The sequence below is a fragment of the Acomys russatus genome, chromosome 6, assembly GCF_903995435.1.
Source record: "Acomys russatus chromosome 6, mAcoRus1.1, whole genome shotgun sequence".
Taxonomy (NCBI): Eukaryota; Metazoa; Chordata; class Mammalia; order Rodentia; family Muridae; genus Acomys; species Acomys russatus.
Genome location: NC_067142.1, coordinates 53,220,068 through 53,232,563, shown reverse-complemented (window position 1 = coordinate 53,232,563; position 12,496 = coordinate 53,220,068). Strand labels below are relative to the sequence as shown.

At 43.4% G+C, this 12,496-nt stretch overlaps 1 pseudogene; it reads left to right on the top strand.

Moving 5' to 3' along the window:
* Window positions 1-3,864: 3,864 nt before the first annotated feature.
* On the top strand, window positions 3,865-4,803 carry LOC127191008 (peptidyl-prolyl cis-trans isomerase A-like; annotated as a pseudogene).
* Window positions 4,804-12,496: the final 7,693 nt, after the last annotated feature.

Sequence of the window (12,496 nt, the reverse complement as noted above, 5' to 3'; positions counted from 1 at the left end):
ACCCCTCCGACTTGAGAGCTGTGCAGTCCTTCCCTCCACCCACTTGGTCTCACAGTCCTGAGGAAGGCCACATAGCCACCTGGATGTTTGCAGTCCTCCAGTCTAGTTGTTCTTCAGATAATCCTCCCTCCCTGTTGGTATCTTGTCCAGGTAGGTTAAAAATAGATCCATTCAGATCAACCTTTTAATGGGGCTTTGAAGAACCTTCATCTAGCTGAGCATATTTGTATTTTGTGTTGTTTAAGCTTAGGTTTAGTGAGAAGGCCTGATGGGAAAATCCTGAAGGAATGTGATGCACACAGAAGGCTTCGTTGCAGTTTTACTAAGATACTGTCTGTGGTGGCAGCCCTTTCAGCCAGAAATGACATTTATTTTAGTTTCTTCTGTACGACAGAATGAACAAGCAGCCCCTTATCCTGCTGGTTATTGCTTACGTGAAAATACACAAGGGAGCAGCACCAATAATAAATCAGCAGCAAAGGCCTCAGCCAAAGCAAAGTTTGGAAACATTCTGCTTAGGACATTGGAAAGCCAGGAGATACTGCTGTCTGTCTGAGTAGGAATGGTGTTTTCAGTGTTTCTTGAGAATAGACATGTAGATACGCATCGTCTATGGGCCCAATGAAAGGGTTACTATTCCTTGGGGGTTATTAGCAAAATTTAAAATCTGAATTCAGCCAATTGGTCTGCAAAATAGAGCTAAGGGGATTCATGGATTGGTTATAGGAAGGCAGAAAATGCCAAATATTAACAGACTATTTCAAGCTTATATGTCAAAAAACAAATGTCATGTCCCTGAAGATGTCACCTGAAAGAAATACTCACAAAATGGCTCCAAGAAGTACTGATTGAACAGGTGTGACTACGACAGCTGATGGGACACCAAACTCTCAAGTGTTTCTACGCGTTGCCTGTTGCTGTTCATTCTTTCACAGCTTCTGAAGAGCCTGGGAGAAGGAGCTCAAACATCCGCAGGCTAATTGCCCAAAGCTAATAATACGAACAAAGAAGAATTTCACAAGCCATTTTCATTCTTTGTCCCAGTTAACTGAGGTACTTAATGATGAAGCATTTACTTGCACTATGACCTCCCTGAGTGATGTGCGACTTGGTTCCTCTTTGGTTTTGTTTCTTTTTAATAAGCAGAAGTGAGTATGTGATCTTCAGTGTGTTTGCATAAGCTAACCTAAAAGGAATTTAAGAAGTTTTCTGAAATATTTCTATTGAAATAAATGACTTAAAATTATAGATTGTGTGGTGCTTTGTTAACTCTATTTGCATTTAAAATGCAATCAGTGTTGTCGGTTTGGTTTTGTCTTTTAACCCTTCAAAAGAAATGAATAAAGACTGCTGCAGAAAAAGTTCCAAGCGAGTAAACCCAGAATGAGAGTGCTCCATTATGCAGTGTAGACAGAGGGATCTTATTCTCCCCCACTGAATGTGAGCGGTCCCCCAAAGGCCTGATTGCTGAGACTCTGTTCCATGGGTCCTTAGGCACCACTTTTTGCCTCCAGTACTAGATGCTGAATCTTGGGCATCATGTATGCACAGCAAGCATTCTGCCAGTGAAGTGTCATCCCAGACTCTTACAAGATGCAATCACAGTTGTTTGGGCTGACTTTGTAACCCAAGTAGGCCTTGAGTCCTCTTGTGTGATATTTCCAAGTAGTTGGGATTACAGGACCACACCGCCAGGCCAGTTTGCTTGCTTGTGAGACAGACCTGTGGAGCTTTCAGTCTGTAGAAGTACAGAAGTGCTGTGCTGAGGTAGGTTATGCCATCCCTTAAGAATTCCTCGTGAGCTCTGAGACATCTATATAGTTTCTAGCCATAACTTGGTTTTTTTAAAAAACCTTTTTATAGGAACCAAAAGAGTATGGCAGCTCTCCAGGGAGTCAACCTGTCCTGCTTCCTTGGTCATACATCAGTTTTCCATAAATGTGTAGGTCTTCAGGTCCAATTTATAATTCATGTGTCATTAATACCACATTGCCTTAAATACTATATGACAGTGTGTATCTTTTGCATCTTCAAAATCACCTGCCCTTGAGTCCTGTCTTAGGATCAGCTTGTCCAGTGTAATGAAGTTACTGCTGGCACTTTGTAATTGTTTTTGTCTGTAGTTTATTTATTCATCTAAGACATGAAATGTCTATCCATTTATTGAGGGCTTTTATTGCCTATCCAATATTTCAGTTTTCTTCTTAGTGGTCTTATATATCTTTTATTACCTTAAATCTAACTAAATTTGTTTTTACTCTGACTTTTTGTTCATCTTCTCTTGCTTTCTGAGAATGCTATTATTAGGTGCTTATATCCAGCAACATTTTAGCTTGTCTGTAGGTTTTTGTTGGAATCTAACTACAAACAGAACAGTTGTCTGACTTGCCTCATTTGGCTCACAGTAGAGAACAGTGCTGGGTCGGATGCAGTCACAGCATTTCAGAGAACTCAATTACCCAGTCTTCTCAGTGGACCTCAAGAGTGAAAGAGAGGCAGAAAAATGAGAGGCTGTTTACCTTGAGCTGCCATTGATAACTCAAAACTAAGTAGAATGCTGGCCCACAGGACATTACAGTGTCTTTGGAATCGACACACAGTTTATGCCACCGTTTCTGAATTGGAAAGGATTTTGTCCCCCAGGCTATACTTGCCTGAAGAAATGAGGCACAGCTAGGAAAGAGTTCCCTGGGTACCAAGAGGCAAGGGCTGCCATAAACACACTACGAATGATTGTCTGCTCAGTGTCAGCAATGCCAGACACAAAACGTAGTCTCTGTGCTGTTCTATCTCAAAAACTCAGTATGTTGATCTTACTTGTGGGAAAAGTTCAGCTTACGTCTGGACATTAACTTTCCCCTTTCTCAAAGAAGTTCAGCCTCCTGTTCCTAGAAAGATAACCTACATTTAACACCACCAGAATATATCCATGGCCTGCTCCACAATGTGTTAAGGTATTTAGTGCTAAAGGACAAGGAGCTGCGGTTTTGTCTGAGGTGGATCAAAGCCTAGATGGGTAAGTAAGCAATCAAGGTGTTAATTCTGTGTTCTCAATAACAAAAAACACATTTGAGTTAAAAGCTAAATACTTCAACCGAAAGCAGATTGAGCAAGAATCTTCTGAACAAGCATGTACACCATCCCCTCCAGGCCTCATAAGGCTAGGAGGACAGAATTGGCCATCAGTGTGTTAAACCAGCCCATCTGTTAAGCTGTCCTTCAAGTTAAGCTGGAGGCTATTTGCTTTTTGACGTCGTGCAAGTATAAAAACAAATCTCCTTGGAGGGTGGGGGCAAGCAATATAAAAAGCCATAGCGTGGAAGTTGTCTGTCCCACCTGCCAGACTTCCCAAGCTCCACAGTTAATAAAACCATTTTCCCTGAGTCGATTCCTAGAATCATTTATTTATGACTCACACTCTGGAAACATTTTCTACGTCTCTCAAGCAAATGTCCAACATAGGACCCTCAAATGCATTACAGCACTGGCACAGCTAAAGCATGTGAGCAGTAGTGCCACCTCAGCAAGTACCTCAGATTTGTTACACTTTCTCATCTTAGGGGGTCACATGCAGTACCCTAAAGTGGCATCAGAAGGCTTTCTTGCACGAAACAGGTTACATAAAGAGAAGCTGAGTGGACAAGCTATAAAAACAAGAACTATTGTTGGGCATTGTGGCACACACCTTTAATCCCTGCACACAGGAGGCAGAGGCAGGCAGATCGCTGTTGAGTTCGAGACCAGCCTGGTCTACAAAGCGAGTCTAGGACAGCCAAGGCTACACAGAGAAACCCTGTCTTGAAAAACCAAGATCTATTACATTTTATTTCACAGATGAACCCTAACAGTAAGTGACTTCAGTACTCTACCTTCACTATTACACAAATTAACTGGGGGAAAAAAGACTAAACATTATAAATTATGCCAGAGATCAAATGGATTTAATACACATCGACAGAACATTCATCCAAATGCCAAAGAATACACCACATTCTTAGCAGCCCATGTAATCTCTCAATAGATCACATACTAGAGCATGCAGTAAGTCTCAATAATGTAAGAAAACTGAACCATTATCCTGAAAATACATTATTAAATGATGAAGAAAGAAGACCCAAATTAGTAATAGATGGAAAGGGGGACACAATAAACACGGAGGAAATTCCGAGTCATAAGGTCATACTTTAAAACTGTATATTCCACCAAATGGGAAAATCCAAAAGAAATGGGTGACTTTCTAGATGCATATGACCTCCAAAGTCCAATCAAGAGTGTCAAATAGGCAGACACCGCTATCCCCTCTCATCCCTTGCTGTAGCCATGGTTAACCCCATTGTATTCTTCAACATCGTGGTCAATGGCTAGCCCTTGGGCCACATCTCCTTTGAGCTCTTTGCAGACAAAGTTCCAATGACAGCAGAAAACTTTCATGCTCTGATCACTGGAGAGAAAGGATTTGGATATAAGGGTTCCTCCTTTCACAGAATTATTCCAGGATTCATGTGCCAGGGTGGTGATTTCACACTCCATAACGGCACTCGCAGCAGGTCCATCTATGGAGAGAAATTTAAGGATGAGAACTTCATCCTGAAGCATACAGGTCCTGCATCTTGTCCATGGCAAATGCTGGACCAAACACAAATGGTTCCCAGGTTTTTTATCTACATTGCCACGACTGAGTGGCTGGGTGGTAAGCATGTGGGCTTTGGCAAGGTGAAGGAAGGCATGAGCATCATGAAAGCCATAGAGCACTTTGGCAAGACCAGCAAGAAGATCACCATTTCTGACTGTGGACAACTCTAAGTCTTTTGACTTGTGGGCATCTTACGACCAGACCATTCCTTCTGTAGCTCAGTAGAGCGCCCCCACCCCATCTGCTCTCAATACCCTGTAATCTCTGCTCTCACTGAAGCTCTTCAGGTTCCATGTTGTCCTCATTCCCCTCCAAGTTTAGCTGGATTGCAGAGTTAAGTTTATGATTATGAACAAAAAGTAAATAGGAACTGGTAAAGAAAAGATTGTCAAATAACTTAAATATACCTATTATAGGCATCAAGATAAAAAAAAAAAATGTAAAATCGCCTAACTAAAAATAGCCCAGGGCCAGATGGAGTCAACATAGAATTCCACCAGACTTTCAAAAGGACTAATATCAATGCTTACCAGGTTAGTCAGTAAAATAGAAAAGGAACACTTCCAAGCTATTTTTCAAAGCCAGTATTACCCTGATGCCAAAACCAGATAAAGTCTCAGCAAGAGAGGGGGAAAGGATTACAGTGTAATCTTCCCTAGTGAAAACAAACACAAAAAGTACTCACAAACCAAACTTAAAGACACATCCATGATAGAGTTGCCAATAGTCTAAGAATCAGGGATGGCTCAACATCCCATAAATCAATGGACTCAAGGACAAAATTATATGATCACTTCAACATGGAACAGGTCTTTGGCAAAATCGAACATCTCTTCGTTGTTTAAAAAAGAAAAAGAAAATCCAGAGATTAGATAAGAAAACATTTCAACATAATAAAGGTTACCCATGACAGACCCAGGGCCAGCATCGAGTTAATGGAGAAAAATGCAAAGCACTCTGACTAAGATCAGGAAGAGACAAGTGTGTCAGCTCTTTGCCTATTCAGTGCCTGGAGCCCTATCTAGACAATAAAGCAAAGGGAGTAGATAAAGGGGTACAATTCAGAAAGAGATGGCGAAGCGTCCCTGTTTTCAAATATTTGTTCTCAACACTTTCTGCACAGTGACAGATTGACAGGTTTAAATTTAACATACTCAAACCAGTAGATTTTCTATATACAAAGACAAACATACCAAGAAAGAAATCAGGGAAACTATCCCATTTACAATGGCAAAACAACAAAAACAACAACATAGTAAGCCTAACCAAAGAAATGAGCTACTTCTTCAATGAAAACACCGAAGGAAAAAAAATTAAGACACCAGAAGATGAAGGGACCCACCCACCCACCCCTGTGTTCACAGACTGATAGAAAATTACAATACTACAATCTACAGATTTAATGCAATTTCCACCAAAACTCCAATGCAATTTTTCACAGAAATGTGAAAAAATATCTTAAAATGTGCATGGAAGCTTAAAGGACTCTAAAGAGCCAAAACAATTCTGATCAATAAAATATGCTGGAGGTTTCTCCAGTCATTATTTCCATGTCACCACAAAGCCATCGTAGTAAAACTTGCATGGCTTTGCTAAAAACATCTACCATATGGCCAGCTGCACAGCTCCTGAGTATATCCCAAGGATTCTATATCCTGCTACAGGCACATGATCGATGGAATAAAAGTTAGGATCCAGATAAAATTCCATGTGCCTAGACCTACCTGACCTTCTACAAAGACGCCAAAAATATATGCTGGAAAAAGAACAACTTTAACAAATGCTTAGAAAACTGTATCCACGTGTAGGAGGGTGAATGATACCTATCTGTTATCCTGCATAACAATCAATTCCTGCTGGGTTCAGAGTGTTAAAAGTCTGAGACCTCTGCAGGAAAGAGTGGGGTGTACACTTCCAGAGAGAGCTCCGATAAGGACTTTTGAATAGGACCAACAATTGAAATAGAGGCCAAGTGTGGTGCTGCACATCTTTAATCATTGTATTTGGGAGGCAGAGAGAGGGAGGGCATTGTGAGTTCAAAGCCAGCCTGGTCTATGTAGTGCATAACAGGCCAGAAATAGGAGGAGGAGGAGGAAGAAAGAAGAAGAAAGGAAGGAAGGAAGGAAGGAAGGAAGGAAGGAAGAAGAAGAAGAAGAAAAAGAAGAAGAAGAAGAAGAAGAAGAAGAAGAAGAAGAAGAAGAAGAAGAAGAAGAAGAAATAGATCTATCACAGGACCAGCTATACATCTCCTGAGCGTTTATCAGAAAGACTCTATATCCTTCTGCAGAGATGTATGCATGTCATTGCTTCTCTAGTCACCATAATTAGTTAATGGAAGCAGCCTACATATCTATCAACTGGGTAAATAGGTGATGAAAATGTGCTACATATACACAGTGAAATTTTATTCAGCTGTAAAGAAAAATGAAAACATAAACTTTGCAGGTAAATGATAATACTAGAAAAAAATCATACAGTAAGGTAATCCAGACTCAGGAAGACAATAATACAATGTTCTTACATGTGGATCCTAGCTGTGAATCTTTAGCCTTGTGTGTTTAACTTGGAGTATCTGTATAAGTCAGGAAACTAAAAGGGGCCTATTGAAGTGGGGGGTAGCCCTCCAGGGGAAGGATAGTAGAACACATAGCACGAAGGGCTTAAGTGAGGAGAGAGGATGAATGGGGCAGCAGAGGCAGGGGTGTTGTTTTTAACCAAATCTCATTTATTCAATTTTACCAATAAAGACTCGAGAGCCAGATGCTAGGATGAAAGCCTGCTAGCTGCACCCAGCTGACCTTCCTCCTCAGCCAGTGTCCCAGGAGGAAAAGGAAAAGGAAACATTTCCCACAGCCCCAAAAAAACCTTCAACTGAATCTCCCTCTCTTCTACTTCCTGTGCATCACTCTATCCACCCTCCTGACTTCCTCTCGCTCTCTATGGTTTTTTCATACGTTCACTCCCTGTCAACAGGGAGTTGACCTATGTTCCGCCTCCTGACCTATGGTTGATTTTATTTAATTCAAGCAGAAAGCTCTTGGGTTAAAGGTGTGTGCTAGAGCTGAGGCACACTACAACTAGAAACAGTTTTTTCCAGCAAACAACACAATCTCGGGGTTCACAGTGTGATCAAATATCCTGCAACACAGGAGTATGAGAGGGATAACTCTTAAGGACGTTTGAGAAAGCCATATGGAAACATTTTATAGGTTTCCCAAGAGGCAAAATATCTCAGACACATTTATGTCTAGTTAATATATACCTATTTATGTATATCATATATGTGTGCCCAGTGCCAAGTGTGAGATATTGTTTTTCAAATTGTTTTTGGTGAGGAAGTTCTCAAAGACCCTCAAAACAATCATGTAGACAGGATATTGTCTACAAGAACTTGCCGGTAAGGCCCTGTTACTGAAGACACTACACACTTTGATCTTAGGACATGGATAAAGCAAGCCAGTATTGACCAGAAAGTTTCTTCCTGCTTGGATAGTACCAGAAGGTGCTATGCTAAGTTCTTAAAGAAAAATGCTATGAACAGCCTTACCCGGCTGTGAGCCCTGCAAGCTGTAATAACCACCAGCATGGCCAGGGAGCCCACAGCATCAACAGCGGCACGAATGTTAAAATGGTAACCAGTTGCTCCTCTGTTGGATTTGAGACCCACCCCACGGAAGGAAACTCATATCTAATACTATAAATCTGGCCAGAAATCTGTGACCCTGGGGTAGGACCTGCTATTATTATCCTGCTAAAAGGACAGAGTACCAAGCTGCCTTCTTAATAGTCCTCTCTATACCCATCAATTAGTGCAGCTCTCAGTTCTCATCAGAGAGGATTCTTTCACAGTGGATAGGATTTAATGCAAAGACTCACAAAGTGCAGAGAATATGTGTCTGTGGACTGTTCAGCCATAAATGAGACATCTGTATCTCATACGTGCATACACATGGAGGGACGGAGGGAGGAAGGGAGGGAGGGAGAGAGAGAGAGAGAGAGAGAGAGAGAGAGAGAGAGAGAGAGAGAGAGAGAGAGAGAGAATATTAAGGAGGTGGAGGAAATATTGGGAATGAGATGTGGGGGGATATGAGAGAATTTGGAGAAGAGGTGAATATGATCAAAAACTATTGTATATATGAAGAGTTAAATTCCAGGTACCTCAGGTGAGCTGAGCTGCTCTACGCAGGAAAGTTGACTTGACTGATGACACCTGTGGAGGCTTCTGATGAGGAGAGCCACATAACAAACCTCCTGGTATCCTCCACTTCTAGACTTGGGTGGGGGGAGGGTTTAGCATGCAGACAGACTCTGCTATCCTGCAAGTTTTTCCTTTTTCCAGTTCTATAAAACCCCAAGAATTCCAGCCACATGTGCAGTCTCTGATTGAGAGAGCAATTCTGCTTTGGAGATGTCTCTCTACTTTCTTTTTCTCCAAGTTGCCTCCATCAATCCCAATCTAACAGTATACATACAGATATAATTATCAAAGGCTAAAAGGGATTTTTTTAGAGTGCCAATCTAATATACACACTGGGTGTGGGGTGGGGTGATTTTTCATTTGTTAAAATGAACAGTTCAGCCACCTGGATTAGAACGGGGCACGGGGGCGGGGAGGGGGCTGCTTAAGATTTGGAATGTCACCCCACATCAGCTGAAGCAGGAGCTGGGGTGCCTAGTGTACACAGAAAGTAGTGTCCCTGGATCTGCCCTTCAACTCACATCGAGTGACCACATAGCTGAGTTTTCTCTGTCTCAGCCTGGTTGTGAAAGCCAAGCTCGTCAACCATTTAGGCTCCGAAACCAACATCTGTGTTAAGCCGCTGCAGAAGAAACACAAACAAGTCAGCAGATATTTTTGGTGCCAGGAACCACTCTGAGATGTTAATGTGAAAACAGGACCAGTTTACCTTCAGATGTAGAAGAAACGCTCGGATTGGCAAGCAGTGAACTGTAGGTCCAGTCAGTGACCCTCTTCCAGGCATGGTCCTCTGGGGCCATGTGTTATGGTTTATGTAACCTGAATCATGTTCAGCCACACAAACATGAGGTTATAATTTCCATTTTAAAAGTCAAATAACTACACTTGTGTGATCATGTCTGCCTGAAACTCTTGAGTTCAGAGACAATCTAGAGTGTAGCTGAATTGAAGTCCGAATCTAGCCTGACTTGCATGTCCAAACAAGGTAATTAGATGCATCTGGGACACATACCTTCTATTCAATTCCTTGCACGTGTGCACACACATCTTCCCATTTCAGGCCTACATATACACAGGTGCCTTCCTCAATTGCTTCTGCATATTATTTTTATTTATTCATCTACTTTTATTTATTTTATGGAGGGGGTTGCATGTGCCATGGTGCATGTGTGGAGGTCAAGGACTACTTCAGGAGTTAGTTTTCTCATTCTACACCACATGGGTCCTGGAGCGCACATTTCGGTAGTCAGGCTTGGTGAGAAGTGCCTTTGGCAGCTGGGGCAACTTGCTGAGTCTGCGCCTTACTTTTGAGACACGCCTCTCACTGAATCTAGAGATCATTGGTTGGCTAGACTGGTAGGCCTCGCAAGGGGCAGGCATCTGGCTGTGTCCACATCGGCACCTTTGGGATTACCTGGGTACCGGGATGTGAACTCAGGTCCTAGTGCTTGCATACCAACCACTTTTTCAACTGAACCATTTCGCCTGTCCCTCCTTGATTTTCCTCTAATTAAAACGCCTTTCTGTCCAGTATTTTGTTTTTCTTCTTTAAAAAAAAAAATAAGGCTGATATTCTATTTTCACGGTTAGCTAAAATGGCCCTCGTGTGATTTTGTTTCTTTAATCTGGTAGCAGGGAGGCCTCTACATTCCAGACACTTCCGTGGGATGCATGGGGCTTTTGCCTTACACGAAGCCCAAGACAGCTCAAGCATTATACCTCCTTCCAGCATCTGAACTCCCAGAAGCCGGGGAGGACCGAGAAAGAGACACACCACTGACGAGGATGTTGCATCGCATGTCAACGCAGTGCGGAGGATTTTTTTTCCAGAGGCGGCAACGCTCAGAAATCTAGGTATGTGTTCCCGAAGGAGGCGAAGCAATTTCCAGCTTCCCGTAAATCGTGGGAGGGAAATATTGCCCCCAAAATCTAACCCAAAGAGACTCCTCTGTTTCTATTGTAGAGTGCGCTCTATTAGCTCCCCCCCCCCCTTTTTCCATTCTGTTAGTGTGTTTCTACTTGAGCTTTGATGCTACAGTTCTCTCCCTGAGGATTCATTTAGATTACTGGTTCTCAGCTTCAGCTTTGAATCACCCGAGGAACTGTTCAAGTTCCCGGGTACACAAGCGGACCACAAGCATCAGAAGCAGGGAGCCGGGACAGGACCTAGGAATTGCTAGGATGTATAAGCTCACTGTGCGACTTGACGGTGTATCTGGGAGAAGAACCCTCAACTGTCCGTCTCTAAACATTCTCGCGCTTTGTATAAGACAGAGGTGCCCAACTTCAGACGACACCAGCAGCCCTGGAGGGCTGCCGACAGCTGTTCGCTGGGTCTCTCACTCAGGCTCTGATTTAATAGGTTTGTGGTGGAGTCTACTCAGATTAACTTTCCTAACAAGGCTGCAGGTGATGCCACTGAGGAGGACACTTGGAGAACCACTGGAGATCAGAAATGAGTTAACAAGGGGCACGCTAAAGTAGCCACCCTGCTGTGAGAATGTAACGGGGGCGGGCGCACCATGGAGAAAATCATCTTGTGCGCTGGTCACAAGAGCACAATAGGAGAAGCCCCCACCCCAATTTTTGTTCCACTAGGGACTTGGTGGTGGTGACAGAGCTGAAGACTGGACAAGGCAAGTTACCCCCCAAAGCGATGGAGACCCAAGAGGAGACCTGAGAAACCCTGTACCCTGTTGAACCTCAGCGAGTCACCTCACTTCATGATGGACCCTCATAAACTCTGCAGAACTTAAATGAGAGCAACACCTCAGCTGTTTGCAACCGCAGACGTGAAGGAGCCCTCTCAGAACAGCAGTGAGTGCTGCACGCCGTCCTGCTACAATATCTAAACATTCTGAAGCAATGGGCCAGGGGGCGGGGGCGGGGGGAGGGGGGACACGGGGGCAGGGGGTGGGGGTGGGACATGGTCTCTATTTGAATGCTTTGCACGGGGCCATTCCAGCTCTGCATATTCATTACCACTGTTTCCTCACCAAACGAGGTGCTGGAGCGCCATGCCTAGAACCAAGACTCCACTTTACAGACAAGAGGGAAGTCAGCGCATGTGCAGAGCTGATCCTGTGGCAACAGGAGAAAAAGCTGGAAAGAGCCTCGGTCCTCAAGTACTCCCAGTGCTGCTGAACAAGCCACATGGGAGGGACCTGTGGTCTGGGTTTTCAGCTGTCATGGCGTTCTTTTTCTAAAGAGGGTGAGAAAAAGAAAATGAAGGAAAGGGAGATGGGAAAATGTGAAGAGAAAAAAGAAACAAGCAAGAAAGAGAAAAAGAAGGGAGAAGGGAAAGCTTGAAGAAAAGGAAGAAAAATAGCAAAAAGGCAGGCTGCTGTAAAGAAGTTTACAAATCTGGGGGCTTGCAAGAATGGCTCAGTGAGTTAAAGAGACAGACGTCAGGGAGGGCTGCTGCAAAAACTGCATCTTCCGGAGACAACAGGAAAGTTGCACACTGAACTCATGGCTCCTGTGACTGCACATACGAGACCTGCTCAAGACCAAGCCAGTTAAAACCCCAGCGTGGAGAGAGGAGGAGCTCAAAAAGTCCCGCACCTGGGTGAGGAGCTGATGGCTACTGGGCATGAAGAGCAGTTGGGGGCGGGGGTCAGTAATTTTTAGGGATTCAGTTCCTGAGAGGGCATCCACACTTCAAT